The sequence below is a fragment of the Saccopteryx bilineata genome, chromosome 1 (genome assembly GCF_036850765.1).
Source record: "Saccopteryx bilineata isolate mSacBil1 chromosome 1, mSacBil1_pri_phased_curated, whole genome shotgun sequence".
NCBI lineage: Eukaryota > Metazoa > Chordata > Mammalia > Chiroptera > Emballonuridae > Saccopteryx > Saccopteryx bilineata.
The window spans coordinates 219,906,521-219,931,487 of record NC_089490.1 but is presented as its reverse complement, the minus strand read 5'-3'; the positions used below and the strand labels follow the sequence as shown (position 1 = coordinate 219,931,487).

General features: G+C 38.5%; 1 protein-coding gene across 10 annotated transcripts in view; it reads left to right on the top strand.

Annotated features, from left to right (window-relative positions):
* CHRM3 (cholinergic receptor muscarinic 3) overlaps positions 1-24,967 on the top strand; it is a 621,150-nt gene that overhangs the window by 330,563 nt on the left and 265,620 nt on the right. The window contains exons 5-7 of one of the 10 annotated variants that reach the window (XR_010726157.1): positions 17,687-17,854; positions 18,662-18,721; positions 23,058-23,191. The exons of 8 other annotated variants lie outside the window; for them this stretch is intronic. The gene's annotated coding sequence lies outside the window, so the exon portion shown is untranslated. Of the gene's footprint in view, positions 1-17,686; positions 17,855-18,661; positions 18,722-23,057; positions 23,192-24,967 lie in introns of those variants that run through there. One more of the 10 variants, XM_066236295.1, reaches the window with a different exon arrangement.

Genomic DNA, 24,967 nt, shown 5'->3' with positions numbered 1-24,967 from the left:
CAGGGCACACAGAAGAAGTCCCCATCTGCTTATCCAACTTTTCACCCTCTTGCTTCTCTCTCTCTCTCTCTCTCTCTCTCTCTCTCTCTCTCTCTCTCTCTCTTCCTCTCTTTCCCCTTCCTACAGCCATAGCTCGATTGCAGCAAGTTGGCCCCGGGTGCTGAGGATGGCTCCATGGCATCTGCCTGAGGTGCTAAAAAGAGCTTGGATGCTCAGCAATGGAGCAACAACCAAGATGGGCAGAGCACTGCCCCCTAGTGGGCTTGCTTGGTGGATCCCATTCAGGGCACATGCAGGAGTCTGTTTCTTCCTCCTCTTCTCTTACTGAATTAAAAAAAAAAAAGATCAGACCGCAGATAAAATAGAATCTTAAAAAACAATGCTAAAAAACAATAAAATTAGAAAACCTGTTTCCTTGAAAAGATAAACAATATTGATAAACCTTTAACTAGACTCATGAAGAGTAAAAGAGAATGAACACAAATAAGTCAGAAATGAAAAAAGAAGTGAAAACTGAACCACAGAAATACAAAAGATTATAATTAAATGCTATCAATAATTACATTGCAACACATTAGACAATCTGGAAAAAATGGATAATTCCCTAGAAGCATGTGGTTTTGCAAGACTGAATCAAGAAGAAACAGAATCTGAACAGACTGATTATAATTAACAAAATTGAAATAGTAATCAAAAAACTCCTGACAAATAAAAGTCCTGGATCAGAAGCCTACACAGGTAAATTTAATGAAACATTCAAAGAAGAACTAATACCTATCCTTCTAAAGATATTCCAAAAATATTTGAGAAAGTGGAAGACTTCCAAGCTCATTTTATGAGGCCAGCATAATTCTGATTCCAAAACCATTTAAGATATTACAAAGAAAGAAAATTCTAGGTCAATATCCCTGATAAACATGTATGCAAATATCCTCAACAGAATATTAGCAAACAGAATTCAGCAATACATTAAAAAGGTCATATACCATGATCAAGAAGGATTTATTCCTGGGATGCAAGGTGGGTTTGATGTCTGTAAATCAATTAAGATGATACACCACATAAACAGAATGAAGGATAAAAATCATATGATAATATCAAAGATGCCGAAAATGTGTTTGATAAAATCCACCACCCATTTATGATAAAAATGCTCAGCAAAATGAGAATAGAGGGAACACACCTCAATATAATAAAGGCCATATTTGACACACACACAGCTAGCATCATACCTTACAGAGAGAAACTAAGAGTTTTTTTAAAGATCAAGGAAAAAACAGGATATCTACTTTCACCACTCTTAGTCAACGTAGTATTGGAAGTCCTAGCAACAGCAATCATATAAGAAAAATAAATAAAAGGAATTTAAATTGGAAAGAAGCCCTGGCCGGTTGGCTCAGTGGTAGAGCATTGGCCTGGCGTACAGAAGTCCCGGGTTCGATTCCTGACCAGGGCACACAGGAGAAGTGCCCATCTGCTTCTCCACCACTCCCCCTCTCCTTCCTCTCTGTCTCTCTCTTCCCCTCCGGCAGCCGAGGCTCCATTGGAGCAAAGATGGCCTGGGCACTGGGGATGGCTCTTTGGCCTCTGCCCCAGGTGCTAGAGTGGCTCTGGTCGCAACAGAGCGACGCCCCAGAGGGGCAGAGCATCGCCCCCTGGTGGGCAGAGCGTCACCCCCTGGTGGGCGTGCCAGGTGGATCCCGGTCGGTCGCATGTGGGAGTCTGACTGTCTCTCCCGGTTTCCAGCTTCAGAAAATAAATAAATAAATAAATAAATTGGAAAGAAAGCAGTAAAACTGTCAGTATTTGCAGGTGACTTCATACTATATATATAAAGAACCATAAAGATTCTACCAAAAAACCCATTAGAACTGATTAATGAATTCACTAAAGTAGCATGATACAAAATAAATATTCAGAAATCAGTTGTGTTTTTATAAACCCTAATGAACTATCAGAAAGAAAAACTAAGAGGACAATCCCATTTACAATTGTATCAAAAAAAATAAACTACTTAGGAATAAATTTAACCAAGTAGGTAAAAAAACTATGCTCAGAAAATTATAAGACACTGAAGAAAAATTGAAGAAGATACAGTCAAATGGAAGTATATAGCATGCTGCTCATGGATAGAAAAAATTAATATCATTAATATGTCCATATTACCCAAAGCAATCTATAGATTCAGTGCAGTTTCTATCAAAATACCAATGACATTTCATAGAGCTAGAACAATTAACCCCAAATTTTTATGGAACCACAAAAGACCTTAAATAGCCATAATAATTTTGAGAAAGAAGAGCGAAGTTGGAGATAATCATACTATCAAATATTAAACTATACAACAAGGCAATAGTAATCAAAACAGCATAGTACTGGCATAAAAAGACACATAGGTGAAAGGAACAGAATAGAGAACCCAGAAATAAACCTACACCTATATGGTCAGTTGACATATGGCAAAGGAGGCAATAGCATACAATGGAGTAAAGACAGTCTATTCAATAAATGACATTCGGATAATTGGACAGATACATGCAAAAAAGAATTAAGCTAGACTACCTTCTTAAATTATATACAAGAGTAAACTCAGTGTAAAACTCGAACCATAATACTCCTACAAGAAAGTGTAGGCAGTAAACTCTCTGACATATTTCTTAGCAATATGTTTTCTGGTAAATCTCCTCAGACAAGGAAAACCAAAGAAAAAAATGAACAAATGGGACTGCATCATAGGAAATAATTTTTGCACAGCATAGGAAACCATGAACAAAACAAAAAGACAACCTACTAGATTTATTCACTAATGATACATTGTAACAGGCGTTAATATTTAAAATTTATAGATACTTCATACAATTTAACCCCAGGAAAACAAATTATCCAATTTAAAAATAGAACCTGAAGACATATATTTTCAAATAGGACGTACAATGGCCAATTGTCATATAAAAGATGCTCAATGTCACTAATCTTCAGAGAAATACAAATTTAAACCACAATGAGATATCATCCCACACCTCTCAGAATGGAAAGTGCTGGTGAGGAAAGAAAACCTGGAGTAAAGAAAACCTTCTGCACTGTTGCTGAAATTGCAGATAGGTGCATCCACTATGGAAAACAGTATGAAGTTTCCTCAAAGCATTAGAAATGGAACTGCCTTAAGACCCAGCAATTTTATTTCTGGGTATTTATCTGAAGAATTCCTAAAGACTAATTTGAAAAAATATATGCACCCCTATGTTCACTACAGCATTATTTACAAGAGCCAAGATATGGAAGCAGCCCACGTGCTCGTGAGTAGAGAAATAGATATAGAAGATGTGGTACATATCATATATACAGTGGAACTTTACTTGGCTACAAAAAAAGAATGAAACATTACTATTTGTGATGGCAAAGATGGACCCAGAGGATGTTATGCTAAATGAAATAAGTCAGACAGAAAGACAAACACCACATGACTCCAGTTGTATGTTGAATCTAAAAAACAAAATAAATGAACAAACAAAACATAAACAGAGTCATAGATAGAACAGACTAATGGCTCCCAGAGGGGAGGAAAGGTGCAGCAATGGGTGAAAAAGGTGAGGGGAGTAAGAGTACGAATTGGTAGTTATAGAATAGTCATGGGGGTGTAAAGTACAGCACAGGGATGTAGTCAATAATATTGTAATGACTATATATGGTGCCAGGTGGGTACTGGAAATATTGGGGGGAATCACTTTATGAATTATATGATTATCTAACCACTATATTATACACTTGAAAATTATACAAAATAATATTGAATGTCAACTATAATTTAAAAAACACATAAATTCCAGGCCCTTGCTGGGTAGATCCGTGGATAAAGCACCATCCCAACATGCCAGAAGTTGCAGGTTCAATCCCTGGTCAGGGTTCATATGACAAGTAATCAATGAATACACAACTAAATGGAAAAACTAAGTGAAATGAGCTGATGCTTCTCTCTCTTTTTTTCTCTCATTCTCAATTCAATGGAAAATTTTAAAAATAATTTTTTAAAAATATTCCAAATAAGTTTAAAGAGATAGCCAGATAACCAAAGATATATCTGAATTCTTCATTACTGATTAGTAATTGCCAGTAAAGCTCCTTTCTTTTATGTTAAAGGCCTAAGTGTTTTTAAAAAGCGCCCTGGCCAGGTAAGAAAGGAATCTATCATGACAGTTACAAGGGCAGTTTCTTCTTATCAACATGGACCTTGAAGGTTAGTCAATGTTGTTGAACTTGACATGTAAACTCAGGAACAAATCACTGTGAATGAAACAATTTAAAAGTTCAATTAAAGGCTAAAAGAGAAATAAACAGTCTATCTGTCTATCTATCTATCTATTTATCTATGTCTATCTCATCTATATCTATAACTATATTCATAGCCTTGAAGATCAATCATTGCCAAATTTCCTAAGTTGGACATTTTTATAAAGTCTTAGCTATTTCATATCAGTCATTAGACAAATAATGCAGGAAAACACATCATGACAGTCTAAGTGATGCGGAAGTATTGGAGATGAATAAGAGTGTTAAAACTGTAGAGAAAGATGTGCTGTGGGCCTCATTCTTGAGAAATCGCTCCTGAGTACTTTAACCTGCTTTCTCTGAGCACAGCTCCGTCATATACCGGCGCCTTCCCCTGAGCCCTAGACAACCTGTGTGTCCTTGGCCAACTTCCTTTATGCTTCCTTCATGAGAAGAAAGCCCAGACTCTTCCAGTTTTGTTCAGCTTCCTTTTAGGGAGTTGAAGAGATACTGTCCTGAGTTTTGAAAATCATTTGACTACTCATACTCACTCTGCAAAATGTACCAAAAATGCCACCACCACCACCCCCAGTGACAGCTGCCTGAGCTCCAGTGTAGGATAAGTGAGAGCACTACTTTGGCCTGCATGGCCTTTTATGGGAGCAGCTGTGGTGCACAGGGGAGGTTGTTCACATTTACTCCATTGCTTGCCTGTCTGTCAGTCTCTCCACACCAGGGTTTGGGGCCATGCATGGACTGTGTTTGTAACCCTGATGAAAAGTTGGAGTTTTTCTGTTCCTCTGAGATTTGGTAAATTCTATTCACCTCTGTCCAGCTGAGAATTCTCTTTGAGTCCAGAGTTCTTTCAAGAGTTTATCTCAGTTTGATCACCAATCTCTTCACGCTAACCTCAGTGCATCTTAGTAATACTCTAGCACCCAGACCTACCACTCAGCCTCATTCCAGTTTTCCAGAAAAATATTGACTCTTTTCAGAATTTGATAACCTTAGTTAATGGTTTATCAGATATTTGAGGGGTTCTGAGGAAAATATCACAAAACACAACAAATGCTGAGTTAGCTGTCATTTTCCCTTTGTCACTCTCCATCTCTCTTTTCCCCTTTAAAGCCATAGCCAGACCTCCCCAGGGCTCACTCCTGGCAGCTCCTCCCCAGTTGAGGCTACTTGATGTCAGCTTGTACCCCTAGCAAGCTTGTTCAAAAAGGCTCCCAACAAAGGAAGCTCTCCCTTGAAGAGAAACTCTCAGACTATCCAAAGAGTGAATAATTTCTTTTATTGCAATTACAATCTTTGTATTTTTTTTTTTTTACTGAGAGGAGGGAAGGCAGAGAAATAGACTCTCGCATGTGTCCCAACAGGGGTCCACCTGGCAAACCCACTAGGGGGCGATGCTCTGCCCATCTGGGGTGGAGCCATTATTTTAGCACCTGAGGCGGAGTCCAAGGAGCCATTCTCAGTGTCCAAGGCCAACTCTCTCGAGCAAATCAAGCCATTGCTACGAGAGGGGAGAGAAAGAGAGTGCAAGAGAAAAAGGAGGATGGGGAAGGGTGGAGAAGTAGATGGTCACTTCTTCTGTGTGCCCTGAGCAGGAATTGAACCCGGGACCTTCACATGCTTGCGCCGATGCTCTATCATTGAGCCAACTGGCCAGGACCTGCAATTACAATCTTATTTATTGTTATGAGCATAGAGTCAAGGTTTTTGCATATGTTTAAAAATGACTTTTATTGGCTCTTAAATCCTCAATGAACTGGTCCCTTATAAATTTCAAATTTAAGGTAACTGTAGACATCTTCTGTTTTAGTTGTCCTTGCCTGTAATTTGAATGACTTAATTGATTTGTGAGCTATTTTAATTTTCCTTATGTTCTTTACAGAACACTCCACACATAACAAGAGGAAAAAAAAATATTGTGTGAAAGTCATCTCTCACTCAGGAAATATATCTATAAAATAAGCTAATCACATTATTTAAAAAATCTTCAAAAATCAAAATTCACCTTTGTGTTTATCAATTAGATCTCATACTAATAAAACTCTATAATTAAAATTAATAAAAACCCAGTGGTCTTTTTGTAACTAAAGGGCATTGTTTGACTACTGAAAATACTTAATATTTTAATAAGCTCTTCTTTCTGACATGTAGGGAAATTAAGCATCAGGGCACATTGCTTCTAAAACCATAATTGCAATTTTAAACATAATTTCCCTTATGAACCTGAGAACAGTGATAAATTTTTTTTTTTTTTCTATTTTTGTGAAGTGAGAAGCTAGAGGCGGCAGACAGACAGATTCTCGCATGCGCCTGATTGGGATCCGCCCGGCAAGCCCACCAGGAGGTGATGCTTGGCCCATTTGGGGCATTGATCCACTGCAACCAGAGCCATTCTAGCACCTGAGGCAGAGGCCATGGAGTCATCCTCAGTGCCCAGGCAACTTTGCTCCCATGGAGCCTTGGCTGTGGGAGAGGAAGAGAGAGACAGAGAGGATGGAGAGGGGGAGGGGTGGAGAAGCAGATGGGCGCTTCTCCTGTGTGCCCTGGCCGGGATTCGAACCCAGGACTTCCACATGCCAGGCTGATGCTCTACCGCTGAGCCAACTGGCCAGGGTGATAAATCTATTTTTTAATGACTGAAAAAGAACTCCAAATCACCAATAAATTAGAATTTATTTGTGAATGATAAAATAAAATATTTCATAATGGATAAATAACCCCCATTTTGTATGGTAGTGATAGTCACCATATCTGAACTCTGTTGTTACTCCCTTGAATTAGAATTTGACCATAAAGTAAAGGACATATTTTTGGCCTTTTAATTTACCCAGGATTTAAACATTGGTATGATACAATAGGTCAATGAGATGAGAATTCAGAATCAGAACATTCTGGGATATTCAGATTCAAAGTACACCCTATGGCTAAGCTTTGGTGTTGTATGCATTATGAGCAGATTGAATAAATTTTCTTAGCTGCGATGTAGACAATGGACTAGAGAGACAAGACTGGGTATGTGACAGTAAGAAACTTCAGCCATAATTCTAACAAAATAAGATGAGGATTTAAACCCAGGCAAAGACAGTGGTGACAGACAGTAAAAATCAAAACCATGAAGGCTTAATGAAAGCAATAAAGCATAATAATTCAGAGTCAAAGCTTTGGAGATAGCAAATGTAGTCTCTGGACTTGGTTTACTGTATATGAGCAATGTGACCTGAGAAAATTATCCAATTTTTCTGAACCTCAGTCACTTCCTTTTTAACATGAGGCAGACAATAGCTATTAATACTAGATTATTTTGAGGATCAGATGAGATACTATTGCAGAATGTCTGTCCAGTGCTTGTCATGGGGTAAGTGTTAGGTTGAAGTAGAAATCTGAGGATCTGCATTTGCTGTATTGGGTCTGAGGTTGCCTGCTGACTTGGATCTTCTAAATGGAGAGTTGCACAATGAGAACTACAACATATGAAGAAGATGTGGAGACAACGTGAGTGAGTAGGACAATAGTTAAAGCCACCGACTGTTCAGTATTAAACAAAGGAAAGGGGGGGGGAGAACTCTGGAGAATAATGTGTTAAAATAGGCAAATGATTGGTCCCTGAAAGGAAATGGCCAGAGAGGTAAGGGAACATTCAGGAAATGGCTATAATTGAGAATCCAAGGCAAGAGAGAATTATGAGGAACTAGTACCCAGTAGTATCAAAATACCAACATTAAGTCAGCAAAACCTGGAAGACATTTATTTGGTTTATCAATGAGGAGGTTAGACTATCTTAGATTTATCAACTTCAATGAAAAACTGATAAGGATTCAAAACATATTTAGAGCAGTTAGGAGTGAATGATTGAGGGAGTATACACTACATTTTTAAGTATTAGAATATAAAAGGAAAGAAAGAGGTGATATAACTGAAAGAGGAGACAGGCTAAATGCAAGCGATTTTGTGAAGTGTTTTCATTTGTTTTGTTTTGAGCAAGCTTATGTGCAGTGCTATCCTAATAAACCAGCTATCCAGGGTGGGAAATAAAAGCTCTGATTTGTTGCTTTGGTCCATTGTCATGGTGTAAATACTCTTACCATGGCTGAGGTCAAGCTATTAGTGTGATATTAGGGAATGCATGTATGAAAAGAGACAGCCATAATCACCCACCAGGCCCTGTGCACCATTGCATAGAAGCTGGGGGATGGGAGAGCCTGAAGGTTTGGGTAAGAAATGGAGTATCTGTAGGTCAAATACAGAGGCAGAGAGTAAAATCCAGAATAATGTTGGAAAGATCAGTGTTGGAAAGAGAAAGATACCTCTTCTAATGAGTCAGGTTGGAATAAATTCATGGAAAGGGGAGGAAGGTGAATGTATTTTATTCTATGGGCTATTTCATATGTAAATTAGGATAGCTGGGCTTTTCTTAGAGACAGGAAGTGGTAGTTGGTTTGTAATATTGGATTGAAAGGAACAGTAAAAAGTTTGGAGGTAAAGATGTGGAAGGGTAGTTAAACAGTGTGGAGGCTCCATTGAAGATGAGCACTTTGTACTTTGTACAAACACCATTCTCAAGAGTCACATGGATTTTGCCAGAATTTAGGAGCAAAGACATAGCAGCATAGATATAAAATTAGTGCATTTTTCTTGGGTTGAAATTTTGCAGGAGAATTTGGAATGGTGGCAAGAATCCAGGGGAGTGGTGAGTATTGACAAGAGATTGTTGAAGTGGTAGGCCATGATGTCTAGGATAGAGAGAGAGAGGAAGGCAGGGTGCTGGTTAGAGAATGTCCCAGAGTGAACAGGTGCGGAGGTAATGGAGTTTGGGGTGGCCATGAATGTGGGTGGCTGAAGCAAAGTGAAGGTACAATCATGACAGTGAGTAAGGCAGATGTTGGATAGTCATTCAAAAGGGCATTGAAGTCACCCAGAGTTGTGGACTGGAATCTAAGATTTTAATATGTGCCAGAGTCTTTGATGTGGGTGCTCACTGGGATTGCAGACATTTGCAGGGAAAGATGGGGCATAGTTGAATAGTGTAAGCCTCACAAAAGAGCTTTACAGGACAGGAAAGAAATATTATTTTTGTGGTAGTAATGAAGGAAATAAATCAGTGGGTGCTGAGATAGTATAGATGTAAAAAGAAAAAGTGAAGAGCCTGAACTTGACAAACATTGGTAGACAGGGGAGAACCCAGATGATGCTAGGGTCGAAAGCAGACAGCAGCAGGTCTCCAAGTCTGGAAATGCACAGGAGCATTTTGGTTGGTGTGTGTGTGTTTGGCTTGTCTTAGTCTTGATAGTTTGCTTTGCTTTTAGCGATGCAGCTGTACATATTCAATCAACCTATTTTCCAGAAGATAGTTATAGGATGAAACTTGAAGGAACAACAATTGAAATGTCCTCAACTCCAGAAAGAGCAGGTGTCCTTAATCATCTTCATTTTTTTTTTTTTTGCATTCAAGTTGCATGAGAAAAAAGGACAAAAAAAAAGATAGAAAAAAAGAAAATGTTCAAGTGTAAGATCTGAGATGAATTGTGAGGTTCACAGAAAGCATTCTTGAATTCATTTCTCAGCTCCAGGTGCCTGAGACCCTGACTAAGGCTTAGCCATACGCCAGTCCAGTGTGCGTGCTGAGGAAGTGGCCACTGGCGTCGTATGCAGCGGGCTCTGTTGACGTTGCTATGCGGGCACCGAGAAAGCATAGAACAGCTTCTTTTGAGTAGAGCCTTGCAGGCATTTCAGTATCACAGAGCGGAGTTGAGACCATTTCTTTGGAAGAAATTGTAATCTATTTTTAACAGATACTTTCATCATTACTGGAAAATCCTAATACAGAATTTAAGAATGAACACACATACAATATATAACCAGTATGGTAATACACAGTAACTAAATGTGGTTGTTGATTATAGCAATTGGTTAGGGATTGGAGTTAATTCCTTCAGATCCAAGTAGTGACCTATGTGGTAAGCTCCTTGTGTGACAGAAATTTGGGGTTGGTGCATTTATAGCATTGCTTTTCTTAAGGTGTGATTTATCCTTTTGTGGTACTTGTCATTTCTGGTTCAAATGTTGTCCAGGAAATTCATCTACATTGAACAAAGAACTAGCGACCTTATTTGAATTTTATCCTTCCTCCTTTTCTAAAATTGACATTCCTTGAGGGCATGTCCTGAAATGACTTCTCCAGTTCTAACTAAATGGGGACAATCTCTGTTTTAACTCCAGCCACTTAGCAAGTGATCGCATATGCCATGGAAGAGTATGACAGACACAACAAGCTAGGGAAGTTGATTATTAAATATATATATTTCTGCTTCATTTGAAGCATAATTTTGTATTCTGACAAGTGAATGGTATAGGTATAAGGGAAAGAGTAGCAGCCATTTAAGTATTTTGCCAGAATTCTCATGTTACATTATCAAAATAATTTCAAGAAGGATGACAGTACATGTTATAATGTCCCTTTCAAATAATAACAAAGCTATTTAATCAGGTGATACGCAGACCCACTCAGGACTGAAATGCAACTTACAGGGGAGACATGATAAGTGGTTCATTTAACACTGCACAAAGGTAAATGAAGTGTATATTTTCCAATCACAACTGGAATTTTAAGTGAGTAGAATAGAATAAACTCAGTTTGGAATTTGAAATAAATTTAGCGTGGAATGTGTTTTGAGGCCAAGGTTTATATAAGAGCTATATACAAACCTCTGAGCTCAAAACATGACACGATGTGAAATGTTCTTAGCATCTGAGAGCCAGACAGGGTTTCTGCAGGGCCAGGGCACAGACATTTGGTCAACAGCTGTTTGTTTCTACCTTGGGAAGGAAATACAGGTGTTTCTTTAATGCCCTGCAATGGGAATAATATTCTACCTGGTACCTGGAATTGTCTACCCTTTCTCAGAGGTGGTATTTTTAGTTTGGTGTCACCAATAAAATAATTTAACCACATTTCCATTTTTCTTTCCCTTAATGTCTGCTTCAATAATTCTAAGTAACTTCTTACAGTAACTGATTAGAAAACAGGAGAAATAGTGGAAGAAAACACAAGAGTCAACTTTGAATGATTCTATGTAAGCACTCCTAGCTGTTTACCTAGGAGCCGTTGCCACAGTGGTTTTCTTATAGTACGGACTCTCCTGAGCTAGGAACTCTGGCGGGGTCACAAAGGAGACTAGACTGTAGGCAAAGTTGAAGAAGCAATCAGTCACTGACAATACATCTTTGTCTAAAGCAAGTTGAAGTCACAAAAAGACTTGCTCTGCAGAGTTAAAAAACTGGCATATTTCTTAGGAGTGTAGAAATGCTGGTTTTGCAGGGGCTTCAAGGAAGTGCCAGGTGATGGACTCCAAAACAGAGACCATCTGCAGACTGACACACTGGCAAAGGGGGATAGCTCAAGAATACGGAGAAATGAAGGGGTTTTAGGGTTATGGATTAGAGAGAGCTGAACATTTCAGAGTGAAACGCAGAAGTGGGTGAGGTACAGGAATGCAGGGTATGTTGAATTAGTAGTCAGGGTTAGTGGCTTGCTTGTTCTGAGTCTATAGACATTGGGAGGGTGGAATTAGTCCTTTGTACACTTTCCCACTTTAAACACTAGCATGTTTAGCCCTCCTCCGTGTGCAGGTAAAACTGAGATAAAGGGCTGTTAACAGCAAATATTTGTTCTCCTGGCTGTGGCTGACCTGCCAAGTGCCAGTTTCAGGGGCAGCTCTGCCATGTTTACAGTTTCCACCACTTGGAGATTTCTGTATATTCATCCCTGAATTAGACTCAAAATGAGCAGATTTTGCCAAACCACTGAGTGATTCTGACCATTTCATCTGGCGATTTTAGTACGACTATATTGTTGCCACTGACCTGTATTCATAAGGCGTTTTGGGGTCACCAGCTCACAGAAATGTCTTTTGACTATGAGCACACCTTCTCTACTTTAGTGTCACTTTTACTTCAACAAAAGTGGGATTTCAGTCCTGGCCCCATTGTATAACTTTAAGTAGCAGTGCCAGGATTCATTGTAGAATGAAGAGTTCTTTGAAGAACAAGTGAACATTCAGATGTGTCAGCCATGTCCTTCACGCCACATCCTCCTGTTGCCTGTGGGAAGGGGCTGGCATTTGGGTAGTGCTCTGAGCACATGCAGGATAGATCTGTGTGTGTTTGCGTGAAGAAAAGGACATTGTGTGTTCGTTTGGCACCTGTGATGGTGAGAGCCATTGATTGCTTCTGAAAGCTTTGTTCCAACTCCAGGATGAGCAGGATTTTTAAACAATGAACTTGGAACTGGTAACTAAAAATACATAGACATGAGACCTGGATATGTAGTTTTTCAGTTTTGAAAGGAAGGAATAGTGAAGGCTTGCAGCTTATGCTATAGCTTGGTCATTGCTCCAGTTATTATGGCTCAGGGGAAGGGAATGGACATGTCATATGTCTAACAGGCAGAGTAGTACAGATGGTCCGCAGCATACAAAGCATGGGTGAATGTTCTGCTAAACCTGAAAACTTTGTCTTGTCTATTTTCTTTGCCTTTACTGTTCCTAGCATGTGTTAAAGCCACTGGCAATTTGTGAGTTTGTCATTTATTCAGAAACAAAGTAGCATGAAATTTAAAAAAATATTTAAAATAGAATTAAAAGTTGTATTAAAATAAAACTTGGTTTATTCAAATGAAACAGCAATGCTGGTCCATGTGGCTCCAGTTTTCTCTTGGTGCAAATTAGGACATTTCCATGTTGCAAATATATCATAGTTACCTCTGAACAAAGAACTAAAGTGAGCACATTCTAAATGCTCCTATCATTTCCAAATACTCAATCCCAAACTTTAAAGTGTTTTGTCTGGAGAGAGATGGGAAATTTGAATGTGTATTATTTTCTTTGAGCTTTGCTATCACATGATTTCCAGAGTTTTTACTATAAAGTGAATAAATTTGCATGTTTAAAGAGAAAACAGTCTTAGTAATTCATGTTGAAAATAATGAGTATTGTTAGGTCTTTTATACATGATCAAAGTGGTAATTGCCTTGAATATAATGAAAATAAGGACAAGGATAGCCCTGTACATTTATTAATGTATTTTTTCTCTGTGAATACATTTTTTTCCTTAAGCACTTATAGCAGAGTGTGATTTTGTTGAGAGGAAATATGCACTTTTAAGTTTAATTTTTATTTTATCTATATTCAACTGAAATAAATAGCAAATTGAAGTAAGGCTCTCCATCAGCTACTATCATATGAGAATTATGTTGTGAAATTTTAAATATTCATAATTTTATTCAAGTAATCCAGTTAAAAGTGTACTCAGTTGGAGGTAATCTGTAAAAGTCCCAAATTCTATGCAATATAATGATGCCTATAGCTCAGAAAACCTGATGTGTTTTAGTCCTTAGAACGGACATGGTAAATGAGTACCTGTCTGATACTATTAGTGAAATTCTCTTTAGAGGGAATGCTGACCATAGAAGATAGGGTTAGTGATAGATGAGATAGAGGAGTTCCCATCTCCCAGCTCTGCTTAGGTCAGAATTCCAGGTATTTGAGGATCAAATGGGAAGAAACACATTTAAATAATAAGCATGGGATTACACCTGAGGAATGGCATTTTTACTAAATAATTATGAATGTTTTCAGGGCTTCTAAAAATAATAAAGAATGTGTAACCTATGGATGATATAAACAAATGTCATTAACAAGGAATACAAAGTTTTAAACTGGGCCCTGGTGGTGTCTAAGTGGATAGAGCATCGGCCTGGCATATGGACTTTCTGGGTTCAATTCCTGGTCAGGGCACACAGGAGAAGTGACAATCTGCTTTCTCTTCCCCTGCTTATCCCCCTTCTTTCCCTCTTTCTCTCCCGCAACCAGTGGCTCGATTGGTTCGAGCATCAGCCCCAGAAAAGGTTGCTGGGTGGATCCCTGTCAGGGCACATGCAGGAGTCTGTCTCAATATCTTCCCTCCTTTCACCTAAAAAAAAAGTTTTCAACTGAATGTAAGTCAAAATAGGAGTTTATATTTTAATGCAGTGCCTTCTTCAGATTAAAAAAAAATGAAAAAAAAACCCTTTACTATATTATCAGTCCAAATGAAAACATTTCATTGAAGTGGTTGCTATATTGAAAATCCTTCATGAGATAAGCAATATATATTATCTTTCTGGATCATGGAAACTACAAAAGCCATGTTAAGCATATACTCTGGTTGGAGATTATACGTACACATATGCATTATGTACATTCATGAACAAGTGGAGGAAAAAGAAAATAAAGCCAAACTATAAATGTCACATGAAAAAAATAAATATTTCTGCAGGCAAGGGGGGTAACTGAGTGAATGGGGGTAGATTTTTAAGACAAGGAGTTATTTTTAAGATAGACCTTAAAAATGGGTAAAATCTGACCCCATAAGGGGTAGAGAATGGCATTCCAGACCATGAAATTCTAGATGAAAATGGGAAATAATTTCCGATTCTCATTCTGCTTTTGGTTCAAAGAACAAGCATTTAGATACAAAGCAACATATTTGATCTTCTGCATAAATCATTCAATTTCTTTAATGTTCAGCCAAAGCCTGTGAAGCCGTGTAACCACTGGACTTTGCCAGGCGATTGATAAAGGTGTAGTCACCTGGAAAATGCTAAAAGGATTGACCGAAATCTATTTTCTGCCATTCTTGTGAAATGTTTTTCTGTTTCAATTAGGTTGATTTGATAGCTAATGAAACAAAAAGAGCCCACTGGGCACATCCCTGATGCCCACTGGCCGTGTGGCCTAACCCTTTGTTTCATCCAGTTGGTTACACAAGCAGGTGATATTGCCACTCAACCTTCGTCCCCCCAAATTAAGTATTATTTTTATCAACTTAAAAAACCTTTTTTTCCCTGCAGTTTAATAGTAAAAAGAACACCAGTAACAAAATCTGAAAACTTAGATTCCAATCTTGATGTTATTGCCTACTGGGTTTGTGAGTTCGCTCAGTCATTTCACGTATCTTCATCTTTGTTTCTCTACATTGAGTAATTATTCATTAAACACGCTGAGCAATACAAATGCAGTGTCTGCAATGCATGTTTAGTAAAGAATTGTCATTATTTAAAGTATTAAATACAACTTTCTACAAATAATACATTTTGTTTAGAGCTAAATTAACATGTACAAGTGGCATTTATGATGATCATTTAAATGAATTCTTTCTAGCCTAGAAAAGCTATGTATTTATTGTAAGAACATTCGTGGCCCTGGGTTGGTAACTCATTTGGTTAGAGTGTCAGCCTGAAATGCCAAGATTGCAGGTTTGATCCCTGGTCAAGGCACACATGATAAACAACCAATGAAGGCACAACTAAGTGTGACACAAATGAATGCATCTCTCTCTCTCTTTCTTCCTCTCTTTGTCTCTCTAAAATCAATAAATAAAACCAACCAATGATGCCATAAATAAATAGAACAACAAATAACTATTTATCTCTGTATGTATCTCTCTCCCTTCCTCTCTCTCTAAAAATCAGTCAATAAAAAAATTTTAAAAAAGAACATTGAGAAACATGAATATAATTTATTGAATTTGTATTTCTTTCACTTGGGTTTCTTAAATATCACTTAAGAGTATAAAAAACTCAAAGGGGAATTAAAGTCAAACTTGATTTAGTTGATTGTCATCGCTATATTTATTTGTTCTGATTAAAGTTTGCCAGTGCCTTATGGAGGCATAGATTTTTCCTAATCTAGCCCTTGGAGTCAATGGAGACTTGTGAATTTCCTCAGTCTTCTCTGCTTTCTATCTCTTGTTTCCTCCATGTAATGTAAGAAATATTGCTGAGTTGCAAAGTCAGTGACACCTATGTGTTCATGAGGAAGATGTAATTCAATTTATTTAGCTACATAGAAGACATCACCATGCAGGTACTTACCAGAAATGCTAAGTATGTGAAGCAGGTTCCTTCAGTGAGCATAAAACTGTGCCTAACTAATTTCTATAGGTATTTATTACAAGGTTAAAATATTTTCTGAAGTATAATTTAAATTATAGCTTTTATTTTTAAAATTTTTGATACCTTGTTAATATTTCTCTTTGTCAGATCAATGATTAACTTTACTAGAGATTATATCAACAGAATTAGATTGTTTACTTATTTTGGATTTTCTATTTGTAACTTTATTTTTTTTATTTATATATGTGTATATATATATATATATATATATATATTTTTTTACAGAGACAGAGAGTAAGTCAGAAAGAGGGATAGACAGGGACAGATAGACAGGAATGGAAAGAGATGAGAAGCATCAATCATTAGTTTTTCATTGCGCATCATAACACCTTAGTTGTTCATTGATTGCCTTCTCAAACGTGCCTTGTCTGCGGGCCTTCAGCAGAATGAGTAACCCCTTACTGGAGCCAGCGATCTTGGGTTCAAGCTGGTGAGCTTTTGCTCAAACTAGATGAGCCCGCGCTCAAGCTGGTGAGCTCGGGGTCTCAAACCTGGGTCCTCTACATCCCAGTCCTACGCTCTATCCGCTGTGCCACCACCTGGTCAGGCTGTAACTTTATTTTTTAAATGCATAATAGGTCAATAAGAACTGACACATTCAACAATGAGGACATTTATTTAGCTCTTCTACTATTACTAAACTGCATTACTATAACTTGTAACTGGATGTCGGTTGGGCAGTATGTGTGTGCCAGATGCAGTGCTTGGCTCTTCATATCCTGTATCTCACTCCACAAATCATGTGTAGGGTGTATGGGATTAAATTTCATCCTTCTCCTTAGGTACAAATTGTTTGAGATGTTTCTAGAACTAGATTGGAAATTGCTGTGGTCAGTGTGGCTGACCTGTGGCTAGTATAGCCCTTTTGGGGGCCCTCTTCTCCCCACCAACCATTTAGCCTCTGCTGGTTCTGGAATGTGCAGATGAGGCCCCAGGGTGTAGACTGATACACAGATTGAACTGAGTGCCATGGAGTGCGGTTTTCGAAAAGTCAGGGGATTTTAGCACGTGAAGTTGGAAACAAACCCCATTTTATATTATAAATGGGTATGTTTTGGCCCTCAGTTGATATTCACTGAAGCCAAGATATAGAATCTCTTTTACTTTTGTATAGTGTTGAAAACCCACAAATATGTCCCATTTTGTCTGCCTGTGTCAATATTAGTCAAAGTCAAAAGCCTTGCCTTTGTGGGTACTGGGCCAATGCTGATTCTTTCTTTCTTTCTTTCTTTATTTATTTATTTATTTTATTATTATTATTTTTTACAGAGACAGAGAGAGAGTCAGAGAGAGGGGTAGACAGGGACAGACAGACAGGAACGGAGAGATGAGAAGCATCAATCATTAGTTTTTCGTTGCGTGTTGCAACACCTTAGTTGTTCATTGATTGCTTTCTCATATATGCATTGACCGCAGGCCTTCAGCAGACTGAGTAACCCCTTGCTCGAGCCAGTGACCTTGCGCTCAAGCTGGTGACCTCGGAGTCTCGAACCTGGGTCTTCCGCATCTCAGTCCGACGCTCTATCCACTGCACCACCACCTGGTCAGGCTGCCAATGCTGATTTGATGTGAATGTTGACTTAGGTGTGTGTGAGTATATTCTGATCCTTATAAACCTCCCCAATTTACAGAAATATGTCTTGAACTCCTAGCAGAGGGTAGCCCATGTGATTTTCTTTATCAAGTCATTTGTTGATAATACTCATGGCAAAGTCCAAACAGTACTCTTGGGGGCTAGCATTAGCAAAAGCAATCATTTTTTGTATTATTATTCAGATTATGCTGTTTTATTACCACAATGTGTGGTAGTGGTTAAGAAACAATTTAAGAATACGAAGTAATGGATTACAATCTAGGCTTTGCTACTTGTTTAACTGTGTATGTTTTAGAAAATAAGTTAACCTCACTGGACTTAGTCCCTTACTTGTAAAATGTGTGCACCAGTAGGGGGCCCCTTCTGAGGGTTCAGAGGTTCTACATGTCAAGTGCTTAGCACAGTTCCTGGTACCCAGGACACATTTACTAAATGCTAATGTTAGAATAGTTTAAAATAATGATTCACCAATCTGACATTTTCTCCATGTGGCTGCTCCAAATATATCTCATATAGAGCTCCTTAATCTTCTTGCCCTGATCCATTTGAATGTCTGTTTATTATAGTTCAACTTTTCACAAAAATCACCTAAGGTAGAAATTCTAATTACCTACTCTTCCTTCTTGACCCCACACATATAATCAATTAATAAGACCTGATTTTACCATCTAAATATTCCTAACCCTATGTTCTCTTTGGCATTCTTATACCAATGCCTTATTTCAGGCTCTTAGCATCTTTGTACCTGCTAATCAGCCGTTACTTATTCTCACAAATGATCTTGCCTCCTCCCTCAGCACTGCCTGCCAGCCCCTCCTTGAGCACTGCATCACATCCCTGGCACCTGTAGGTGTAAGGTAAGCATTTCAGAAGGGTACCCCCTTTGAGTTCACTGCTACTTTCCTCTCAAACATAATTCCCTTTCACAACATATTTTGAACTTTGGAGGTTACTAAGGAAATTATTTTGTGAAAAATTATTTTCCAATTAGAAAAATTCTAGTTTTATCATCACCTGTGGAATAACAGTACTATCTTATCTTTGCTTTCATAATATGACACTAGTATACTTCACTTTTTCTACCATTGTCACAATTAAATTGAAGCTCGGAAAATGAATATTTACAATATTACCATTTGTTTCCAAAATATTGTAAGTTCAATGAATAAATGTGTTAGGTAGAAATATACATACATAAACTAAAACTGAATATGCTTCCACTTAAAATGAATGTAGATATACAAGAGTATACACTAGAATAATTATTAAATTATACTAGATAAAATATTATTGGCCCTGTTAGAGTGTCAGCCCAGCGTGTAGATGTCCTGGGGTCAATTCCCACTCTGGGCACACAGGAAAAGTGCCCGTCTATTTCTCTACTCTTCCCCCTCTTGCTTCTCTCTCTCTCTCTCTCTCTCTCTCTCTCTCTCTCTCTCTCTTCCTCTCCTGTAGCCATGGCTCAATTGAAGTGAGCTGATGGGCGGGGCACTGAGGATGATTCCCTGGCCTTTGCCTCAGGCACTAAGAAGAGTTTGGTTGCTGAGCAATGGAGTAATCAATGCCCCAGATGGGCAGAGCATTGCCCCCTAGTAGAGTTGCTGGGTGGATCCCAGTCAGGGCACACGCAGGAGTCGATCTCTGTCTCTCCTCCTCTCACTGAATTAATAATATATTTTTATATACTAGAATAATTCCACCCTATGAAGCCTAATATACTTTTTAAAAATTATTTATTCATTTTAGAGTGAAAGACACATTGATTTGTTGTTCCTCTTATTTATGCATCCATTGTTGACTCTTGTATGTGCCCTGACCGGGGATCAAACCTGCAACCTTGGTACATCAGGATGACACTCTAACCAACTGAGCTACCTGGCCAGGGCCTGATGTACTTTTTTGTTTCCTGTTATTGGATGTGCAAGTTGCTTTGATAGATATTTATAATTTCATGCCAAATTTTTAGCTTAATAAATAAACAAGTTGACATTGCCTACTCTACAAGATGTTAAGCTTCTTGATGACAGGGAAATTCTTACAAGTGTGAATGCTTAGAAAAGGAACACTTTTTGAACAATTAGTAAGTACTATTGATTGGCTGTTTGAAGATCAGATCATAAACTTAGAATTCTTTAACAAACAGTAAAGAGAGGTTTGCTATTTGACTAAATACTTTAGAAAGGCTTCTTGTACTAAAATCAGCCTGGAAATCACAATTTCATGGGGGTAAAGGAGGATTGGTTTAAATAAATAAAAATGGCTGCTGGTTTGAGTTCAAATTGTAAGTATGTAGCTTGATTATTGATATGTGCACATTCCCCCCCTTTTTTAAATATATGAATATTATAAAACAATACTAAAATAAAAACAACTAGTGTAAATGTCTTTAAACTCTTCCGCACTCCTCCAATATCTCCAGGGGTCAACAAACCACAGCCTTCAGGTAAAAGCAGCCTACTGCCTGTACTTGTCAATAAAGTTTTATTACAACAAGCTATGCTCATTTGTTTGCACACTATTCATGACACCTTTTCTGCTAAAATGACAAAATTGAGTAGTTGCAACAGAAGCTATAAAATAGAAACTCTCAGGCCCTTTAATAAAATATATGGTAACCTCTGATCTTAGCATATAGCTGTTAAAATTTCTAGATGTAGTTATATTAATATATAATTTTGGTGTGTTGTGATATGTTTTACCTCCATATTACAAATAATGTCCATATCAGCACTGAGCTTTTGAATGAAACATGATGATAAATCTCTAGTACCCATGGAGTTAATATGCCATATTCCAAGGTAGGCCTCACTTCTTCGCCATTTAATTTTTCTCTCTTTTCTTATGTTTTGACTGATTCTGACATACCTTTTTAAAAATATGATACTATATACTTAAAATATAAAGTGTTAAAGTATCACCTTTTATCTATAGAGGTTTATCTAGTGGCTGAACCTGATTTGGGGGATGAAACTCACCTTTATGACCTCAACAGTTACTTTCGTGGTTGTCTACAGGACACACAGGAGACTGAGAGCACAGAGCATTTGGCTGAGCCAGTGGCAATGCTGCTTGGGATTCAGTTTAAAAATCCTAGAGAATCTCTCTTTTGTTTTTCCTTCTGTGAAAAGACATGACAATGAATGTGTACCAAACCAACTCAAAGAAATGAGAGCTGGTGAAGCTGGGAGTTTGTGAAAAAATAAGAATAATTTCTTACTGTCATAATGTCAGCATTTTGCAGTGCCTGCTAGATAACAATGCTTGTTGGATATGTTTGTCTAAATTAATAATGATGCAATAGATAACTGTAGCTGTGCTGGAAAGCTACTGGACAACAGTTTAAAATTGTCCTTCCAGAGTTAGCAACCCTGGGCTTCAACACCATCTTCACTCCTTGCTACCTCAATGACTTCATATGCCTTAAACTTTAAGTGACAATTTTCTTATCTGTAGGATAGGGATCTAATAGTACCTACTTCATAAAATTATTGTGAAAATCAAATGCTAAAATCCAAATAAAACATCCACAAAGTACTTGGCACATAGGCAGCACTCAGGAAATCTAAGTTATTATCATGTATTACTATGAATCTTAAATGAAGAGGTAAGCCTGTTTTGATGGTAATCCTTCCTTGAAGGTCTTCATCTTCTGTTTGGATATAATTGTTATTCTGAATTGCTTGCTCTTGAGCCCAAAAGAATGGATATTAAAATGTTCTCTAATTTCCAAATGTCAGGTTTGTAATTTGTGAGTTGAACCCTTGACAGTGAGACACTCTCTTTGACCTTTTTTGGTCTCACCGATTGTTTAATTTTAAAGAAGGTTTTGTGCTACTTTTTCCTGATGCTTATTATAAGTTCAGAATTGTGTGCTATAAAAAGTATTTGGCTGGATGTGCCTTTATAATGAAAGTAATTTAATTGGGCACTCTGCCTCCCCCAGTTATCTTGGGTCAAAGTGACATTTAAAGAGTCCATGAAAGAAATATATGAAAAGGGGGAAGAAAAGCACACTGTCATTGTGTGCTTTCTATGCTGAATGACATATATATGCTTCCTTAAGGCGATGGTGGGTCTCCACATCAGCCATTTGCAACCCTGTCCACTGTCCACAGAGCTCCTCACAGGTCTCCTGGTGTGGATGGTTAGCCAACCACATCTGTTTAGTGTCTACCTATGCAATTTGACACTCCTAGAACAAGGGCACCTTAAACACATACGCGAATATAATTACACAATATTTTGTCAGAAAGTCTGTTGCCTTTGAAGTTGCCTTGGTGAACTTTCCCAAGATTACACTTGTCACTCTGTGAGAGTACATGTAAACAATACCTTTCTTAAAGAGGGGACACCCCAAGCAAGTAATTTATACACTACTTCCTTTTCACACAACGTCAGCAGGATTAGAGAGTTAACCTCCTGTCATAAGGGTTTCCCACACCGGAGCCACCATCATGCTTCTCTCTGAACATACACACCACAGATCACCCCACTGACAGACACTGAATTTAACTTCTGTGGTCAGGGTCACAGGCCATTTCAATGAGTTGAGGGTATAAGAGAATGAGACCTTAGGGGTCGTGGTAAAAATCCTGAATGTCTGATTTAAGTAACAGTAAGACACAATTATCTTATGACCAACTCTCTGGTGAAGGAAGTAATGTAGATACAGTGGGGGAGGGGGAGACTGAGGCTATATCTCCTAGAACACATCACGCCCGCTGTCAGTATTCCTGACTCATTCTGTTGAGAGACTCTTTTAAATCTTTTCAACCTTGTCTGTCCCAATCTTTTATAAGTTCACAATAGTAGCTCAGTTAAGTATTACATAGGTAAATTACTTTTCTAAATAATTAAAATAGCATTAGTGACAAGTCTTTATATTATATATAGCATGAATCAAAAATATTATATTCCCTTGTAGTTGAAAATGGAGCAAATAATGGAATGACTTAGTTTTTTCTGAGTAGTTTGTAATCCCAAATCAGAATGGGAATATTTTACACAAAGTCTCTGGGTTTTTTTATTCTAATTTCAACTCAAGGGTCTCCATTGTGTATACACACACACACACACACACACACACACACCCCACACACATATATGTCCTTTGAGCCATCAAAAGACCATCATGCTGTTATAGATGAAACACACACAGTTCCTTCATTCAAGTCTTTATCCATAATACTCTAGGTGGAGCTTGTGATCAAGGTGTCATTGAGATTGGCAGCCTTCCAAGTGTGGTTTGGGAGCTGTGTGTTTTCAAGACCCTCCCAGGGAACTCCAGATCAGAGATCTTCATGTTCAAATGCTGAGATGACATGAACTACATGGACACTTGCGATTGGTAGTGTAAAAGCAACAGCAAATCAAGCTGCTGGCTCCTTAGCAGAAATCAAGGCAGGAACACAGGCTGCAGTTGTCCATGAACTCTCTCCACTATCCCTTGCCCACACATATTTCATTTAGGAATGTTTGTGACAATACAGTTGAAAAGAAGCCAACTATTAAGGTGGTGGCTTCCAGTCAAGAAGGCAGAGTTGGTAAACACTGTGCTCTCCTCCTCCTATGACCACATCAAAATTACAGCTAAACTACAGAACAACCATCACTGAGAATCATCTGAAGTCTAGCTGAACAGAAGTCCTACAGCTAAAGATAGACAAAGAAGCTTCATCGAGAATGGTAGGAGGAGCAGGGACTTGGAATGGGCTGATCCCACATCCACGTGTGGCAGTTAAAAATTGGAAGTGATATCTTTGCTGTTGAGGTCCTCCCTGAGAAGTGAGGGGTCCCAGTCAATGCTAAACCCCCAACCCAGGGTTCTAGTGTTGATAAGAAAGTCTCCATAACTTCTGGCTGTGTAAACCATTGGGAATTGTGGCTGAGTGAGATGGAAGGCTGCTGGAGTCCCAGAAAGTTCCTCTTAAAGGGCCCATGCATGGACTTACTTGGACTCACTCCCTCTATGCTCCCACTGGGGCAGTAGTTCAGAAAGCACCATAAACAGTAGGGGAGGAACTGAATTGTCTGGCATTAGGTCGAGACCTAGAGAAGAAGCTTTCTCAAACACAGAACTTCTGGCAGAAGTTAATGTACCTTTGCTGAGCCCTCCCTCAACAGAGCTGGCTATATCTGAGTCTCTATTAACCTAGTTAAGATTGTTTGACCGTCCTGGTGATTCCTTGAGACCCCACTCCAACCACCCTAATGGCTCACCCTTGTGGCTCTTTTTATACAAATGGCTTATCTTGGGTCATGCTTAGGACTACAAGCCCCAAACAAGCAACATTAGCCTTGGCGTGCTTTGTTCTTCTTGCTAAGTAACCCCAAGCCTGCTACTAGTGGAAGCCAGTCTCAGTTCATAAATTAACCTCTCCCAGTCACCTCCAAGTCTAGCACAAGTGGAAATCATCTGCAGAACACTTTGTAGCTCATATCAAGGGGCCCCAGGCAGAATACAGGCAAAGCTGACCTTGGCATGTACCTCCCAAAATGCCCCAGAACCAACATACCCAGTGGCCAGCTTCAGACCACACCAGAGTACCACTAACCACCTCCATGAACAACACACACTTAAAGGGCAGACTTCACAGGCACCTGCATAGCAGCCCTTCCACTATTATCATGGATAGACCTACAGTCAATCAGCCTAAGTGTCAGTTCATCCCACTGATGTGCCAACAGCAATCACGGCTCACCTACAACAGAAGGATACACACAACCTACACAAAGGTTGCACCTGGAGCACTGAGCTTAAATGATCAAGGAGACCACACCATTGAGAAACCTACCACCTATAGCCACTCTACCAAGCCCAGGAGATGTGGCAGCTCAACCTAATACATAGAAACAAACATAAGGAGGTGGCCAAAATGAGGACACAAAGAGATAAGTCCCAAATGAAAGAACAACAACCACAGCAACAAAAAGAACTAAAGATGCAAATAATCAACCAGATGCAGAGTTTAAAACACTGGTTACAAGGATGTTCAATGGGCTCAGTAAGAACTTCAACAAAGAAATAGGAAACATAAAAATGGCAATAGAAAATATAAAGGAGAGCCAATCAGAAATAAAGAATACAATAACTGCAATTAAGA